The following is a 19,077-nucleotide window of genomic DNA, read 5'->3' as shown; positions in this document are numbered from 1 at the left end:
GACCTTATATCTCACATACTTGGGATACGAGAGGCTCTATGTCTCACATACTTTGGATATAAGAGGCTATATAACTCGTATACTTGTGGTACTTGAAGTACTTGAAGTATGAGAGGCTATATGTCTCACATACTTGAGGTTTGAGAGGTTATATGTCTCACATACTTCAGGTATGAGAAGATGTATGTCTCACATACTTGCGGTGTGAGATGGTATATAAAGCCTAGAATATTGTTGTTGTTTGGTATCAGTTTAACCTCAAATATAAGATTTTTTGGTTAAACTTCAAAAAATATTGTTGACGTTAAAACCCACATATTTCAGATGTGAGAAGCTGTCTCACACACTTGGGTTATGAGAGATTATATGGCACACACACTTGAAGTATGAGAGGCTATATATCTTATATATTTGGGGTATAAGAGGCTATGTGTCATATAGTTGGGGTACGAGAGGCTATATAACTCGTATACTTGTAGTATGACACGCTATATGACTCACATACTTGGAGTATGAGAAACTATACGTCTCACATACTTGGGACATGAGATGTTATATGCCTCACATACTTGAGGTAACAGAGGGTATATAAAGCTTAGAGTATTGATGTTGATCTTTGGCATCAGTTTAAATTTAAATCTAAGATTTTTGATTAAATTTGAAAAATTGATGAAGTTAAAACCCACATACATGGAATATGAAAGGATATACATAATACTAACCGATTCAATTACCAGCATATCTTCATTTATAAATTTTAAATTTCACATAATCCACTTGATTACTTTCCCTAAGTCTATTCATAACGTAGTTTGGAAGTCTGAAAACCAATTTGACATAAAATGAAACATATTTACTGTTTTACATTCTTGAAATACAATATTAACCAAGTATGTATTACTTTATTTAGCAAACACAGTATTTCATCTGTAGTTTTTTTTTTTTTTTTTTTTTTTTACTTTTTGAAAGAGAAGCCACGTATATTGTATATACCCATAACGAGATTATTATTCATTTTTCTATTCTAAGTGTTGGAACAAACACTAGATGGCAGCGATGTCGAGGTAAAATTCCCGAGGTGTCTCGTGTAAAAAGCGAGCCTTCAACGTCATGTTGGGCTGACAGATCTTTAATGACATTTCGTGGTCCCACTATGATACACTGACAGCCGTTATTGATGAGAACGGAAAACAAATGACTAACTGTCACTGGCAGAAAGACAGATACGAGAACCTATCCCCCTCCTCCACCAACCCTGCTCTCTCACACACACATACATACGCCCTTCCTCTTCTGTTTTACTATCCCTCACACGCACGCACACATTCATACATATAAAATTCACCCTCCAACCTTTTTAAAAACCAAATCCAGCACCATTTTCCCCACTTTCAAAATTTGCCCCAGCCTACCCTACGCATACTCAACACACAATCGTAGTCGAAAAAAAACCTCATACATATCTACACATACCTAGTTTTGTATATACGTATATGTGTGCACAACAAGAGTGAAAAATTTCACACACTAACACTGTGACAGTGTCCCTAGCTAGGGCTGGCAATGATGGAAAATAATCTGCAAACAGCACACATGAAGATGAGTGCATTTTTTGAGAGGAGCCGTGAAATCAAGTGTAAAGTATTTTTAAAAGTGATCAATAGTTTGTCTCCGAATTTCTCTTCGAAACTTTCGAGGAAAAAAAAATATTTGTAGCTAATATTGCCCGCGAGACAAAAATCTCGTCTCGTAATTTATCTGCAGAAATACCGTTTTGTCCCGATTTTTGGAAAACTTTTTACGTTCTTGTTTTTAAATTTATGTACAGTCAATGACAAAAGTTCTTTCCATTTGGCAAAATTTATTTTTGGGAATAATTTTTGGTATGGCTAGAACGCATAAAAATTACATTGTTTTTAATTGACTGAAAAATGTATTCAAATTGTCCTTTTATTTTGAAGTTATTTATAAAACTAATTTCATCAAAAGGGAATAAGTTTTGTCGCTGACTGTACAATATTTATACCCTGTTTTTTTTTATTTAATCTAGAAGATACCAGTATTTTTCTGCGACAGGAGAGGCCCACGAAAAGTGTGATATAACAACATTTAAATTGTATTTATTATTGGAGTATATTGTGTAATAATGACTTGTGGAGCATACTGTATCTTTGAACGATGATAAAAATTCTTCATTGTATTCGTACAATCTCTTTATCAATTGAAGGGCTGAGCTCCTTCGTGGCTAAGCGGTTAGCGTACCGGCGTGGGAGACCCGGGTTCTATTCCCGGCGGGAGCTCATGTGGTTCGGATTCCACGTTAATCAGTAGGTCCACGTCTTATATAGCCTCGCTGCTGAACGGGACGTTAAACTCAAAATCAACTCAACTCAACTCAATTGAAGGGGTGGATTCCAAAAGAATCAATTTTTGTCAATTTTGAGATATTGGTTCTCTTAAGTTCCATTTCAGCATCTCCGTATATTAAACTGGAATTTCATGTCAAAGCTCCATAAATCAAATTAATTGTAGGCAAAAGAAAACACTGTTGTTTTCCAAAATATCCTTAGTCAACAGTATTCTCTGAAGTTATTTTCTGACTCATGCCTGAAAACGCTTATATAACTCTTGCTACAGATGATAATTTCACCGTTATCTTACGAAAAGTAGAGAATTACAATTTTCTTTTATGTAGATTACTTTTCTTTCACAGAAATAGAATGATAGAAACACACACAAAAAATTGTCTCCTGAAAAACTGACTTTTTTGACAGGCTATTTTGAAATCCACCCCATCAATTTATGGTTTCTATATTATGACTTATGCAACACTAAAACAGTTTTTGAGGTAAAAAGACTTGAGTGAAATAGCGTTGTCCATGTGTGTCGAAAAAAATGTCTCGTCTCGTCTCGAATTTGAAAATGTGATTCTTGTTTCGTCTCGTTTTTGAGACGAGGATTTTCTCCCTTCGTTGGCAACACAACTTGTAGCTAAGTGATGCGTATACGCATCCTTCCAACTGCATATAGACTCTCACATACGTCTGCATGTGATTGATTGGGAGGTTAACGTTGGTATTCAACACTCAGGGTATATGAAAACATTTTGTCTACAACTTATGTGGAATCCAAACTGTATCAGCGAGCTCGAACCGGAAGTCAAACCCGGTTCTATTGCGCTGAAGGCTCGTGTTCTAACTAATTAGCCACAAAAGAGCTCTAATTTTTCTATTTATACAAAGTGTGTACATATATCGCAGACACCCAAAATCATGCTTATCTAATTGTATACATGGCCTGTGATATGTTTTATTAACATTGGATGATATTGGAAAAAAAAAGTAATAATGAACTGATTGCATTGCAAAAAATACAGAAACTACTTTTATATACAGTAGGACACTGTACATATTACCGACACTCTTTGAACACCTCCAGATGACACATATTCACCCCTTGTAGATACTGTGTTGTCCAAGTATGTCCCAGATATATGTACAAAATGTGCAAAATATATGTCATCGCTTTGTTTTCGAACTGTTTGCCGAGAAGAAGTGCTTTAAATATATCACACTAGATACTATTCTCAGAGAATAAACGCCTTTGAACACGCGAAGCACACTTTATAAACACACACTTGATATACAGGTTGGCCCAAAAGTAGGTATACTGTTATGTACTGTTCAACTCATTGCTTTTATATATTTTTTTATTGTTATCCATCATGTAGACTTAGTTTCTTTACTATTTGTTCTTAATGTCTTTTTATTTATATCTTAAGCTCGGAACAGCCGAAGCAAATAAACTTATAAGCTAGAATGTTTTACTTGATCAACGCAGGAGTGTATACCTAATTTCGGGCCACCCTGTACTTCCCTCTCAACATCTATTCTAAATAAAAAGTGTTTAAATGCTGTTGTGATGAAAGGACAACTCAGAGCACCCATATCCGGAACGGGATTCGAACACATGACAGACAGGTCTTATGATCACCAGAGTAATGGTTTGGACTGCGCAATCGTGGCAACCGACTTCAAAAATTATAATATTTTACCCCTATCTTTTGGAGTGCAATACTAGGGAATAGGGCTTCCTCTCCTTCAAATTCTAAAATTTACACAAAGTATAAATTCTAAAATCACTGTTCAAAATGATTCTCAAGTTTCCGTAATGTTCTCTTGCTTTCCTTTTCTCTCTTAATGAACGACAATTTCCTCTAAACTCTTTCTGGTTACGATTGCCTTACTGTTAAAAAACAAACAAACAAATAGCTACTTTCAATATCCCGCCCATACAGCTCAGTATTGAAACAAAATTCGTAGCTGAGGTACCATTAAGAGGCCCCACCGCGGCGAAATTAAAATATCGCTAATTTTACAATAATTATGTGATATCTTTAAATAGATAAACATAATCGGAAAGTGGAACAAGAACTCGATGAAAATATTACTTTACATGAGATACCGTTATTACGACTCACTTATCTGCTTTCGATTTCGAGTTAATTTGAAAATCGGCATTTATTTTCGCGTTTATAAATGGCTGCAAACGGAAAGCAAAAGTGACTCATGATAACGGTACCTTATGCAAAATATTATTGCCTAGCGCGCTCTTGTTCCACATTTCGATATATATATATATATTTTTGTCTATTTGAAGCTATTACATAATTAGTGTAAAATTAGCGGTATTTTAATTTTGCGTTGATAAGGCCTGTTAAGCCACGGATGACCAAGCTGTCGATCGCAAAAATTTTTAAGCGAAAAAGCAACATTATCTGAAAAGAAATCTAACTCAGCAATCGCTTAGAAAAGTTCCAACCGAGAGAAAATGATTTGCAATACAAGAACGAGAAAAAAGCTTCCATGTAAAATGAAAACACTTCTTTGTTATGTTAAAGGATAGACGAGTGTATTTGTTGTGTGAGGCCTGTGTTGCTCTGTTAAAAAAAAAAAAAAAAAGGCAAAGTTTGGATTGGCGTTTGACCCTCCCCACTTCGCGAAGAAGAAATACAGCTCCGACTTCTCTCCTAAAAGCGAATTAAGAGAAGTGAAAATGAAGTGCCAGTTGTAATTGCGCACAGGTAGATCGTCAGAGATATTTATAGCCTGAAGTAGATCACTAAATAAAAATTAATTTTCAACCCCTGCTTTAAGCTATAGGCTAGGGTTATTGTATATAGCTGGACAGCTATATGTTTCTGCGCAGGTCACCAGGTTCTATTCCTAGATGGAGCTATTATGGTTTAGCCAAAGCTAAACTAATTCCACGTCTCTTATAGCCTCAAAGCTGAAAAGGAGCTTTGAACTTCAAATCAATCAATCAATCTAAACTTCTTAAAAATTATATATAAAAAAGCAAACCACTTGGCGTAACAGCCCTTTTTTGTAGGTTTGAACCGCTCCAACGCCATCTGTTAGCGACTGGCTGAACTACGTCCAGCCTATAGCGACGAACACGTGGGTCAGTGCACTGCGTCGCACTGTCTCTAACAGGCGTATCAGGACCTAGTGACCGTCACATCTTTTATTTACGCGACTCCCCAGTTTGCCTCACAACGCTGAGTGGCAGTGGCGGATCTAGCCCGGAGCCGGGGGGCTACTTCCCCCCACTTTTCAGGATGAAAAAATTGTTTATATATTTTTGAAACTTTATAGTAAACTATTGATATACTTCTCATAGTCTGGGGTCTGGCAGGTCCCCCCACGTTTTTACCTTCTAGATCCGCCACTGCTGAGTGTACACCGGAAATTGGGAAACACTGATCGGCAATCGAACGCTCTATTACTACGCCGCTCTATTACTACGAGCCATACTGTTCTTATGGTGTAATACAAGAAGATACTTTGGTTCTGCAATTTTACGAGAACTCTTTTTTACTTGTTAAATATCTCCATTTCGACTAAAGAAATCAATAGTTTTTTCGAAAGTATGTATATATTTTTTTTAAAAAAAATATATATGAAATATTATGGTAGAAAATGCAACAAACTTATGTAGCTATATTTCTCAGCCCTAACTTAAAAAAAAAAAAAAAAAAAAAAAAAGTAGCGAACATGCATGCGTTAATGTCTGGTAATCATATGATTGGCAGGAACAATGTATTCTCAACACTGGGTCGCACGGCGTCCTCTCACAATATGCATTTGCAAATACACATATATATGTATATATATTTCTGAGTATGTTAAAAATTATATATGTGCAGTATATATGTGTGTTAAAGGGCAGAAGGAAATGTATGTGTATGGTACATGAACAACCATTAAATATACCAGGGACCTCAGAGTATTGGAACATGGGCTTGCCTCTGTCGGAACAAATGGGTGTCCATTACAGTTAAATGATGTGTGGTCGTTTCAACCCTCCACCCCCCAATTCTTAATTTACACTAACCTTCTCTTCTATGTCATGAATGTACAGGACAAAGTATGTACTAGTTTCTGCTCTCATGTACGTACGTACCTATCACCCTCTCCTCATCCCAACCCCCCAGTTCTCCTGAATTTTTCATTTTTTAAAAGCACTCTTTCAGCAGCCGTACTTTTATCCACTAAACTCACGGTAGATAATGTATTTTTTGTATGTATCTGCTATAACAAACGTAAATTATTATATTCCTTATTTGAAAAGAAATCTCGGAAGTTTGCGGAGGATACTTTTTATTTAGCTTCTTATATATACATATTAGCAGTAACAAGTATTCTTACATTTCTTATTTGAGGGAAATTTAGGTCTGTAGTTTGAGCTGGCCACCTTTTATCTACCTTATTTCATCTATTGATAACTTTTTTTGTTTCTTATATTAGCAATCACAGCTATTATTATATTTCCCGTTTTAGGGGAAAAAAAGAAGTACGTCTGGAGCTTGTGCAGGCCATTTTTTAAAAATTTTAGTTTCTTTTATTTGTTGGTAACTGATTTCTTACTTCTATGACCAATAAAAGTAAACCAAGCATATCTATGGACACTCTCAGCTCCAAAGTCTCATAGATTCATGGAGGCGCAAACGTAAAGCTTATATCTAATTGAATCCTATCCTGTGATTAACCAATGTAATCGAAGCTCTTACTTACCTCCTTCCCTAAGATTCAACTATATACAAGGTGAGCACAGAAACAATCCCTGATTTCAAGATGCCATATAATTAATAGTTATAGGAATATTTTGGTCATATTTTGTTGGCAGTTCTGTGAATTCAAAATAATTTCATACTTTTCTCTTCGGAATCTCTAGTTCAGATTTAGATAGGTAGAGGGCAGTGATGTCGGAAATGGAGTTTACTCCGCAGCAAAGAAGCTGGTATGTGCTAGAACTTGCCAAAACAAGCAGGGTTGCGACAGTGCAGCGTGCATTTAAGCGTTTTAACGAAAGGTTGATGTTGATCCACCTACACCCAAATCTACTGTGAAGTGGCATAAAACATTTCTTGGAAGTGTATTCGTGTTTTTTGTGCTGTGTCGGACAGTACGTTCTTCTTTGGGGAACAAACAATCACAGATGAAAGATGTTTAAGAGTGCTACGTGAGGGTTAATTCCTCAACTTGCTGCAGAGGAAGTGACTACATTTTACAGCAAGATAGTATAGAGCATCTCCACACTCTAATCAATCTGCATGCAGCTTTCTGAACAACAACGTGCCAAACCCATGGATCGGACGAGTTGGACCGAATGATAAGCATTTATGCAAGTGGTCTCCACGATCACTGGACTTAAATGTGTATGACTTTTACCTCAATTACCACCTCCATGTTTGCCGCGTGACAGGTGGAGTGCACATCGAGTGTTCATGTTTCTAATCAAAATTACCAAAAACTTTTTTGAATTTTGTAAATATTGCAAAAATGTGTACAGGATAGTCCCTTCGGTATTAAAGTTGTGTTCTTTCAAAATTGGAGACTGTTTTGGTGCTCATTCTGTATATCACCTACTATTTTCTTGGATTAGGTTACTTTACCACCGGCATCGCAATTAGCCGAGATAGGCGTACACTAGTTGATCGCAATCAAGAAGCTACGATTCCGAATCCTATGTGATGGAAGGTTATTTTGAATGTGAACAATGTATGCTAACCGTCTTACGTGAAACGTCTCGATCTTGTTACCCGAATAGTATTCGGTGAAGCTTCAAACTGCATCTTTTACCATTTACCACTTTATTTGTATATGTATTTCTTTTTACATAAAATATTTCCCTATACATTAGTCAACACATCAGAAATGATTTTTTCTTATTTTACAGGAAACATCGAATTCAGATCTGGAGTTTGCGTTGACCACTTCTTATGGTACTTTCGTCCTTTACCTGATCTGGGATTTCCTAGTTCCTTGATAACTAAGAGGTAAATAAAACAATTTGGAGTGTAAATATACTAATTGAACATAAATATGAACAGTGAATAAGGAATTCTGAAAAATGTAGAAATGCTAAAATCATGTGGTGAATAACTTGAGACTGAGAAATGTTAATTAATATAGGTAAGAGGAAATCTGCCCGATGTAGTATAATCATAGAATCAATTAAGCACTTGGCATGTTACCTTCGACTTAGATGGAATCAAATAGTTCTCATCGCTATGGCGCCACAAGTGGTAGTGCATCACTGCCATCTATACGTGTATATATTAACTATTTTTGATACACCAATAAGGTCGTTCACAACAGAGTCGCTACTATCAATTGAAAGCAAGCGAAATATTGTTTATTAGGCTTTATAACTTTTACCATTGTTAGAATTTAACATCAATAAGTTTAAAGAAAAATATCAACTTGGATAGTGGATCAACTCTTGAGAGAAGTCCCATTAAACTTCTATTGCTACAAGAAAAGGAAGAAAAATTTTCTAATGTTCTAATTCTAGTATACATGCATGAGAACATTAGGTAAGTCAGCGTTTCCCAACCGGTGTGCCGCGGCACACTGGTGTGCCGCGAATAGGTCACTGGTGTGCCGCGAGGAAATCGAAACAAAATTGTTAATTCTATAGGAATCAAATTGCAAGACATAGGAAAAAATATATTTGTATTTCACATTACTATGAACCTCTACTATGAATCTACAAAAGTTTCATACTGTGTTACTTTTCTGTACATTTTTAATGTTGAGAAAAGTATTTGTTATCATTGTCATGACCATTATTGCTTCATTGTTGTTGCAGTTTATTTCGTAACTTGAAATTTTAAAATATCATTCAATCCTTTTGACAAAGCAAACATGCGTAAAAATTACCTACATTTGTCTTTAAATGTACAAGAGACATATTTATTCGTTCGTTATTTAGTGATCTTCCTTTCTAGTGAAAGGTTGGATACAGTTTTCGAAAGAGAAAGTGGATTTTTAAGAAAACCCGAGTCCTACTGCAATTGTTTACTGTTTTAAAATTAGAATGAACAATAAGCATAATGATTTGCCACAAAGAAAAACCAGTCATCGAGCTTTCTTGTCTGTGACAAGATCAGTAGGCCTAATCACAGAAAAAAAATATCACGGTATTTCATATATACAAATAATATATATATATATATATATATATATATATATATATATATATATATATATATATGAATGTGCCGCGAGAATTCAAGTTACACTTGTAGTGTGCCGCAAGTTGAAAAAGGTTGGGAAACGCTGAGGTAAGTGATCTTCCCTTGGTTTATAGGAATAAAAGAAATATTTTTTTACTGATATGACATCTCTCAAGAGCCGCCCCTGAACATCAAATTATTTTTTAAACACATTTTATTGAAATATTATAATTAAAGTAGAATTGTATGCATGCCTAAACTGTGGGATTTGAGACCTTGTACACGTTAACGGATTGAATTATTTAGAGAATCGGTAGATACTAATGCAAGCGGGGACAAAACGTCCTTAGGCGCCAGAGGCTAACTGCTTCGTATATGCAGTCACTAAACCTAACTGCTGAAAGCATCTGGGCCTTGCTCCTGGTGAAATAGATTATATTAGCTAATCGTAAAGGGTAAATAGAAATTAATAACCTGAGTTATTCTTCAGTAAAGGTATCTGGTTACATCTTTACAGATATCGTTGGATTTTGTTATGTGGTATTACCAAAGCTTTTGTATAAATAAAAGCGATTATCGCGGTAGCTCCTACAATTTAACTATTGATGCGCTCGCATGTCGAGTAAGGCCCTCACAAACTTTTCTATTCACATAGCCTATGTGTGGGGGCAACCGCGACAGTAAATGAAAAAAAAAAAAAAAAAATCCGAATGAATTTAGAATTAACAACACAGTGCGTTCAATTACTATTTCACGCGTGTCAAGTTAGACCAACCACCACCACCAAAACGACCGGAACATATCTCAGAATTATGGGCTATTTATGGGCTAATTAGTTGCTCCAATCCCGATTTTTGGGCTCCTACTGTTTAGCGGGAAATCGGATTCAAAGTGGGCGAGTCCAGCTTGATGTCAAGCTAGAACCCCCCATATGGTTAGAATGGCCCGATCGAAAAAATTCAAACGCCAGAATTATGGGCTATTTATGGGCTAATTAGTTGCTCTAATCCCAATTTTTGGGCTCCTACTGTTTAGCGGGAAATCGGATTCAAAGTGGGCGAGTCCAGCTTGATATCAAGCTAGAACCCCCCATATGGTTAGAATGGTCCGATCGAAAAAATTCAAACGCCAGAATTATGGGCTATTTATGGGCTAATTAGTTGCTCTAATCCCAATTTTTGGGCTCGTACTGTTTAGCGGGAAATCGGATTCAAAGTGGGCGAGTCCAGCTTGATATCAAGCTAGAACCCCCATATGGTTAGAATGGTCCGATCGAAAAAATTCAAACGCCAGAATTATGGGCTATTTATGGGCTAATTAGTTGCTCTAATCCCAATTTTTGGGCTCGTACTGTTTAGCGGGAAATCGGATTCAAAGTGGGCGAGTCCAGCTTGATATCAAGCTAGAACCCCCCATATGGTTAGTATGGTCCGATCGAAAAAATTCAAACGCCAGAATTATGGGCTATTTATGGGCTAATTAGTTGCTCTAATCCCAATTTTTGGGCTCCTACTGTTTAGCGGGAAATCGGATTCAAAGTGGGCGAGTCCAGCTTGATATCAAGCTAGAACCCCCCATATGGTTAGAATGGTCCGATCAAAAAAATTCAAACGCCAGAATTATGGGCTATTTATGGGCTAATTAGTTGCTCTAATCCCAATTTTTGGGCTCCTACTGTTTAGCGGGAAATCGGATTCAAAGTGGGCGAGTCCAGCTTGATATCAAGCTAGAACCCCACATATGGTTAGAATGGTCCGATCGAAAAAATTCAAACGCTAGAATTATGGGCTATTTATGGGCTAATTAGTTGCTTTAATCCCAATTTTTGGGCTCGTACTGTTTAGCGGGAAATCGGATTCAAAGTGGGCGAGTCCAGCTTGATATCAAGCTAGAACCCCCCATATGGTTAGAATGGTCCGATCGAAAAAATTCAAACGCCAGAATTATGGGCTATTTATGGGCTAATTAGTTGCTCTAATCCCAATTTTTGGGCTCCTACTGTTTAGCGGGAAATCGGATTCAAAGTGGGCGAGTCCAGCTTGATATCAAGCTAGAACCCCCATATGGTTAGAATGGTCCGATCGAAAAAATACAAACGCCAGAAGTATGGGCTATTTATGGGCTAATTAGTTGTTCTAATCCCAATTTTTGGGCTCCTACTGTTTAGCGGGAAATCAAATTCAAAATGGTCAAGTCTAGCTTGATATCAAGCTAGAACCTCCCATTCGGTTACGGTTAGATGGTCCGATCGAGAAAATTCAAACGCCAGAATTATGGTCTGTTTATGGTCGTCTAATTTGCTCTAATCCCAATTTTTGGGCTCCTATTGTTTAGTGGGAAATCGGATTGAAATGGCCGAGTCTAGCTTGATACCAAACTAGAACCCCGCATACGGTTAAAATGATCCGATCGAAAAAATTCAAACGCCAGAATTATGAGCTATTTATGGACTAATTAGTTGCTTTAATCCCAATTTTTGGGTTCCTACTGTTTAGCGGGAAATCAGATTCAAAATGGGCGAGTCCAACTTGATATCAAGCTAGAATCCCCAATACGGCTAAAATGGTCCAATGGAATAAATTCAAACGGCAGAATTATCGGCTATTTATGGGCTAATTAGTTGTTTTGGTCCCAATTTTTGGCTCCTACTGTTTTATCGGGAAATCGGATTCAAAATGAGCGAGTGCAGCTTGTTATCAAGCTAGAACCCTCCATACGGTTAAAATCGTCCGATCGAAAAAATTCAAACGCCTGAATTATGAACTATTTATGGGCTAATTAGTTGCTCTAATCTCAATTTTTGGTCTCCTACTGTTTAACGTGAGATCGGATTCAAAATAGGCGAGTCTAACTTGATATCAAACTAGAATCCCTCATATGGTTACGGTTAGAATGGTCCGATCGAAAATGTTCAAGTGCCAGAATTATGGGCTATTTATGGGCTAATTAATTGCTCTAATCCCAATTTTTGGGCTCCTACTGTTTAGCGGGAAATCGGATTCAAAATGGTCGAGTGCAGCTTGATATCAAGCTAGAACTCCCCATACGGTTAAAATGGTCCGATCGAAAAAAATCAAACGCTAGAATTATGGGCTATGTATGGGCTAATTAGTTGCTCTAATCCGAATTTTTGGGCTCCTACCTTTTAGTGCAAAATCTGAATCAAATTCTGCGAGTCTAGCTTGACATCAAGTAAAAACTCTCCATAAGGTTAGACATCTCGAATCGAAGAAAATCAAACGTCAGAAATATGGGCTATTTATGTTCTAATTGATGCTGTAATTCCGAGTTTGGGGCTGCTACGTTTTAGCAGGAATTCCTTATCAAATTGTGAGATTTAGCTTAACTTCTTGCTATAAACCTAGGGCTATAACACTCCGATCAAAAGAATTAAAACGTCGTAATTATGGGTTATTTGTATTCTAAATTTTTGCTCTAATGTCGAGTTTTTTCTTCTATCGTTAGCAAGAAATCTCAAGCAAGATTGGTATTGATTTTTAGATAATTTGGGATGATACTTTCAAAGTTGCAGTGAGAAAACATCGATGTTTATTAACTGAAAATTGATTTATTTGCACTCTCCGCAAATGTAAATCTATATCTCTACAAGTAAATCCATGAATTCTTTTTTCACGTGTTTATGTTCATTATGTTTTTAAGTAAATAGTGTATATATAGAATTTATATAGTGAAATATCATTATTTTTTAAATCAATTTTTTTTCTAAGGAAAAGCCTCTTTGCCGTTGTTGGGGGCCGCAGTCAGTGGCACAGTGGTAGAGCGTTTGCCTCTTGTGCGTGTGATTCCTGGTTCGATCCCAGTTGATCTTTGTGGTTGACAAACACCATGTACTTGGGTTTTATCGGCATTCTACCGCTGTGCCATATGATATTTCACCATATAAATCTATATTATAAAAGAGAACGTACAAATCCTTTGTTCCCTCATCACGCTAATACGGCTGAACCAATTTCTTTTATTTTTGGGGGGTTATTAGGATTTGGACCCTAGATGGTTTTTATCATATCACTTTAATTTTTAATTACCAGTGTCTTGAGATAAGTGACCATTCAAGTGTCCATACGTACAAATCCTTTGTTATTAGTTCATCATAGGTAAAAATAAACGTATTTATATGCAACCCGCATGACCGTGTCACTCGGCGGGTTAACATAAATGACAGGCGATATAATGTTAACATTTACTGCAATTTGAAAGCGAAAAAGTAAAAATTATCTAAGTAACAACGTTTATTGCGTTCCGGGGTGACCGCAGCGAAGCGGGGTGAACGCTGCTAGTTCTATATATACACTACTTGCTTCCAGACATACTGAACATATAAACTTGAAAAGCCATTTCATAAATTTACTAGTAGAGATATATATTTGCATTCGCGGAGAATGCAAAAAAATCAATTTTCAGTTAATAGATATCGACGTTTTCTCACTGCAACTTTGCAACTATCATCCCACGTTATCTAGAAATCAATACCAATCTTGCATGAGATTTCTTGCGAACGATAGAAGAACTAAAATCGACATTAGAGGAACTAATTAGAAAACAAATAAACCATAATTCCGGCATTTTAATTATTTGATTATTTATAGCACTAGATTTATAGCTAGAAGTTATGCCAAATCCCACAATTTGATGAAGAACTCCTGCTAAACGGTACCAGCCCTAAACTCGGAATTAGAGCACCAATTAACCCAAAAATAGCCCATAATTCCGGCGTTTGAGTTTTTTTTTTTTTTTTTTTTTTTTTTTTTTTGGATCGGACCATTGTTACCGAATCGGAGGTTCTAGCTTGATGTCAAGCTAGACTCGCCTGTTTTGTTTCCAATTTCCGCTAAACATTAGGATCCAAGAAATAGAATAACAGCAACACATTAACCCATAATTCCGGCGTTTGAATTTTTTTGATCGGACCATTCTAACCCTAACTACATGGGGGTTCTGGCTTGATATCAAGTTAGACTCGCCATTTTCAATCCGATTTCCCGCTAAACAGTAGGAGCCCAAAAATGGGGATTAAAGCAACTAATTAGCCCATAAAAAGCCCATAATTCTGGCGTTTGAATTTTTTCGATCGGACCATTCTAACCGTAACCGAATGCGAGGTTCTAGCTTGATATCAAGCTAGGCTTGACCATTTTGAATCTGATTTCCCGCTAAACAGTAGGAGTCCAAAAATTAGGATTAAAGCAACTAATTAGCCATAAATAGCTCATAATTCTGGCGTTTGCATTTTTTCGATCGGATCATTTTAACCGTATGCGGGGTTCTAGTTTGGTATCAAGCTAGACTCGCCCAATTTTGAATCCGATTTTCCGCTAAAAAGTAGGAGCCCAAAAATTGGGATTAGAGCAACTAATTAGCCCATAAACAGAACATAATTCTGGCGTTTGAATTTTTTTCGATCGGACCATTCTAACCGTAACCGAATGGGAGGTTCTAGCTTGATATCAAGTTAGACTCGCCCATTTTGAATCCGATTTCCCGCTAAACAATAGGAGTCCAAAAATTGGGATTAGAGCAACTAATTAGCCCATAACTAGCCCATAATTCTGGCGTTTGAATTTTTTCGATCGGACCATTCTGTCCGTAACCGTATGGGAGGTTCTAGCTTGATATCAAGCTAGACTCGCCAATTTTAAATCCGATTTCCCACTAAACAATAGGAGCCCAAAAATTGGGATAAGAGCAAACAAGTAGACCATAAACAGACCATAATTCTGGCGTTTGAATTTTTTCGATCGGACCATTCTAACCGTAACCGAATGGGAGGTTCTAGCTTAATATCAAGCTAGACTCGCCCATTTTGAATCCGATTTCCCGCTAAACAGTAGGAGCCCAAAAATTGGCATTAGAGCAACTAATTAGCCCATAAATAGCCCATAATTCTGGCGTTTGAATTTTTTCGATCGGATCATTCTAACCATATGGGGGATTCTAGCTTGATATCAAGCTGGACTCGCCCACTTTGAATCCGATTTCCCGCTAAACAGTAGGAGCCCAAAAATTGGGATTAGAGCAACTAATTAGCCCATAAATAGCCCATAATTCTGGCGTTTGAATTTTTTCGATCGGACCATTCTAACCATATGGGGGGTTCTAGCTTGATATCAAGCTGGACTCGCCCACTTTGAATCCGATTTCCCGCTAAACAGTAGGAGCCCAAAAATTGGGATTAGAGCAACTAATTAGCCCATAAATAGCCCATAATTCTGGCGTTTGAATTTTTTTGATCGGACCATTCTAACCATATGGGGGGTTCTAGCTTGATATCAAGCTGGACTCGCCCACTTTGAATCCGATTTCCCGCTAAACAGTAGGAGCCCAAAAATTGGGATTAGAGCAACTAATTAGCCCATAAATAGCCCATAATTCTGGCGTTTGAATTTTTTCGATCCGACCATTCTAACCATATGGGGGGTTCTAGCTTGATATCAAGCTGGACTCGCCCACTTTGAATCCGATTTCCCGCTAAACAGTACGAGCCCAAAAATTGGGATTAGAGCAACTAATTAGCCCATAAATAGCCCATAATTCTGGCGTTTGAATTTTTTCGATCGGACCATTCTAACCATATGGGGGGTTCTAGCTTGATATCAAGCTGGACTCGCCCACTTTGAATCCGATTTCCCGCTAAACAGTAGGAGCCCAAAAATTGGGATTAGAGCAACTAATTAGCCCATAAATAGCCCATAATTCTGGCGTTTGAATTTTTTCGATCGGACCATTCTAACCATATGGGGGGTTCTAGCTTGATATCAAGCTGGACTCGCCCACTTTGAATCCGATTTCCCGCTAAACAGTAGGAGCCCAAAAATTGGGATTAGAGCAACTAATTAGCCCATAAATAGCCCATAATTCTGGCGTTTGAATTTTTTCGATCGGACCATTCTAACCATATGGGGGGTTCTAGCTTGATATCAAGCTGGACTCGCCCACTTTGAATCCGATTTCCCGCTAAACAGTACGAGCCCAAAAATTGGGATTAGAGCAACTAATTAGCCCATAAATAGCCCATAATTCTGAGATATGTTCCGGTCGTTTTGGTGTTGGTGGTTGGTCTAACTTGACACGCGTTACTATTTCACACAAATAAATATTGAATAGGAATAGTAGAAAATAGCTTAAATTCATACAAGAAATTTATGATGTAGATGACAATAGTGCTTGACTAAATATTATCAAATTGGATAAGGCGATTGCCTATATCTTTATAACATACCTATGGAGAATCGCATCAAATTTAAAATATAAAGAATATAAAATTCACACCCATAAAATTTGTTTTTGAAAATTAAAATAAATTTAAGCGCAATAATAAAATTTAAAACTGTTAATTATTTTGAATGGATATTTTTATGAATAAATCAAAATGTTGAAGGTTACGGAAAAGCTAACAACCAAATAAATCATACATTTATTTATTTTTCATAATTCATTTTTGAAACTAGCAAATAGAATAATACACTTGGATTATGTCATGAAATTCTATCGAATTAGTTTTGAAAATACAGTCTTGTAAACAAATCAATAAATAAAATGTAATAAAAAAGTTGGCCTCATTCAAGAAATAATTCAACTAAAACAGAGTTATATATTCTTTTTGGTCATCCGAAATCTTTTTCAGACCAAAATATTAAAATTTTCTACATACGGTGAAAAGAATATGGTGACGTGCCTATTTAAAAACAAGGCAGGATTGTAAAATTCAATTTAATATCTTGGTGGTGTCACTTAGCAAGAACAAGACTTTTAAGGGGAAAAAAATGATCAAAAGATTGCGTTCTTGACCAATAATTAGTTTTTGGATCAGGAGCCACATTTTTGAACGGCCCTAAATCGAGTTTTCGTAATTCTCCAGATATAAAGGCTTACAAGAAAATTTTTGATTGAAATATATTGGATTTTTTGGGCCAATTGCATCAGGGTCCATAAAATTTTTGAACGGCCCCTAAATCGAGCTTTCGTATTTTGTACGGAATCAGCACATCATATTAAGTTAATTGATAGTTTGGGTTTGCTTAGTAGCTCTCCAGATATAAGGTCTACAAGAAAAGTTTTCATTGAAATATATTGGATCTTTTGATTCAATTACTTCTTTGTACATGTCCGCTTTACTTGATTAACACTGTAAAATTTAAATTAACTGGTAAAGAGCCTTTTGGCAGCAGAAATTGACAGTATAAAGGCACTAAATTAAACTGCAGAGCACGCGTATATTTATTTATTTATGTTAATGTCTGTTCATAAATTTATCTTTAGCAATTTCATTTCTCGGAGACATCCATATATTGTACTTTTGTTTAAATCCTAAATGCCTGAGAAACTTTCTGATTAATAATAATAATAATAATAATAATAATAATAATAATAATAATAATAATAATAATAATAATAATAATAATAATAATAATATAAAAAATTGTGATTGTATAATATTAATAGAATTGTATATCTTACTATGTTAACATTATTATTAGTATTCAAACACTCAAATATCACTCGATATTTCTTTCAAAAGCTTCATTATTAACAAATAAGAAAATAAACATATAGGGTTTAATTTATTTAATGCTTACATGTTCATTTTAAGTTCCACGTCTATTGAACATGATTCTAGAGAAATAAGGTCAGAAATAGATCACTCCTACTGGATTGTATCAAGAATGTGTTCGGATGGTTGGCTCACGTTCATCTTGTCCTGGGTTTGATTCTCAGTAGGGATATAAAAGTAAGAGTCCTAGATTCGATCCTTGAGGTACTCCAGATCGAACGTCTATCTACTTAAAAATGTTCATCCATGGTTGTTTATTTATTTATTTATTTATTTGCCATCAACACAACAGGCATAAGCCCAATTATAGTGTTGGTGTATTACATAATACATTTACAATAGTTTTCTTAAACATAGAGTTCATATTGCAGATGTCAATTTCTTTGTGTTTGATACATATTTTGTTGTAAGTAGAACACATTCTCCAAATTGGTGATTTCAATAATACGTTGGTCCTTGCTTTTTTGCAATAAAACAGACCAGAGTTATTAGCACGAGTTTTAAGTGTCGGGACATGAAAATTTAATGTTGATATGAGATCCGTACAATTAAATTCGTTTTGGAGAAAAATCAAATCTGTCACATTTCACCTTTGCTCAAGTGTAGGGATACAGAAGTTTTCTATTAATGTTAGATAATTTTCATAATATGGATAGATTCCAGTTGTCTTGTACATCAAGTATTTGATAAATTTAGATTGGACCTTTTCCACTTGGTGTCTGTATTGCTGTTGTGATGGGTTCCAAATCACAGCAGCATATTCCAGTTTTGATCGGACATAGGCATAATACATTTTTGTTAGTGTAGTACTATTGTTAAATTCCTTTCCAGTTCTAATTATGAACCCTAACATTTTGAGAGATTCGTTAACTATGTTCTCTACATTGTTAGGCAATTGGGAAGCTATTTAAATTAAAGATACTTCATTGGTTGGTTGGATTATTATATAGCGTCCCTTTCAACATCGAGGGTATATGAGACGTAG

The 19,077-nt window shown here is 36.1% G+C and overlaps 2 long non-coding RNA genes across 3 annotated transcripts in view; one reads left to right on the top strand and one right to left on the bottom strand.

Moving 5' to 3' along the window:
• LOC145678869 (uncharacterized) overlaps positions 1 to 19,077 on the top strand; it is a 335,623-nt gene that overhangs the window by 244,559 nt on the left and 71,987 nt on the right. For both annotated transcript variants that reach the window (XR_014130464.1, XR_014130463.1), the window contains exon 3: positions 8,242 to 8,341. This is a non-coding gene — a long non-coding RNA (uncharacterized LOC145678869). The remainder of the gene's footprint in view (positions 1 to 8,241; positions 8,342 to 19,077) is intronic.
• Positions 1 to 19,077, bottom strand: part of LOC145678871 (uncharacterized) — a 290,898-nt gene that overhangs the window by 268,117 nt on the left and 3,704 nt on the right. The gene's annotated exons all lie outside the window — the stretch shown is intronic.

The sequence above is a fragment of the Thermobia domestica genome, chromosome 2, assembly GCF_964235325.1.
Source record: "Thermobia domestica chromosome 2, izTheDome1.hap1.1, whole genome shotgun sequence".
Classification (NCBI taxonomy): Eukaryota; Metazoa; Arthropoda; class Insecta; order Zygentoma; family Lepismatidae; genus Thermobia; species Thermobia domestica.
The sequence above is the reverse complement of the archived record's forward strand: the minus strand, read 5'-3'. Positions and strand labels throughout refer to the sequence as shown.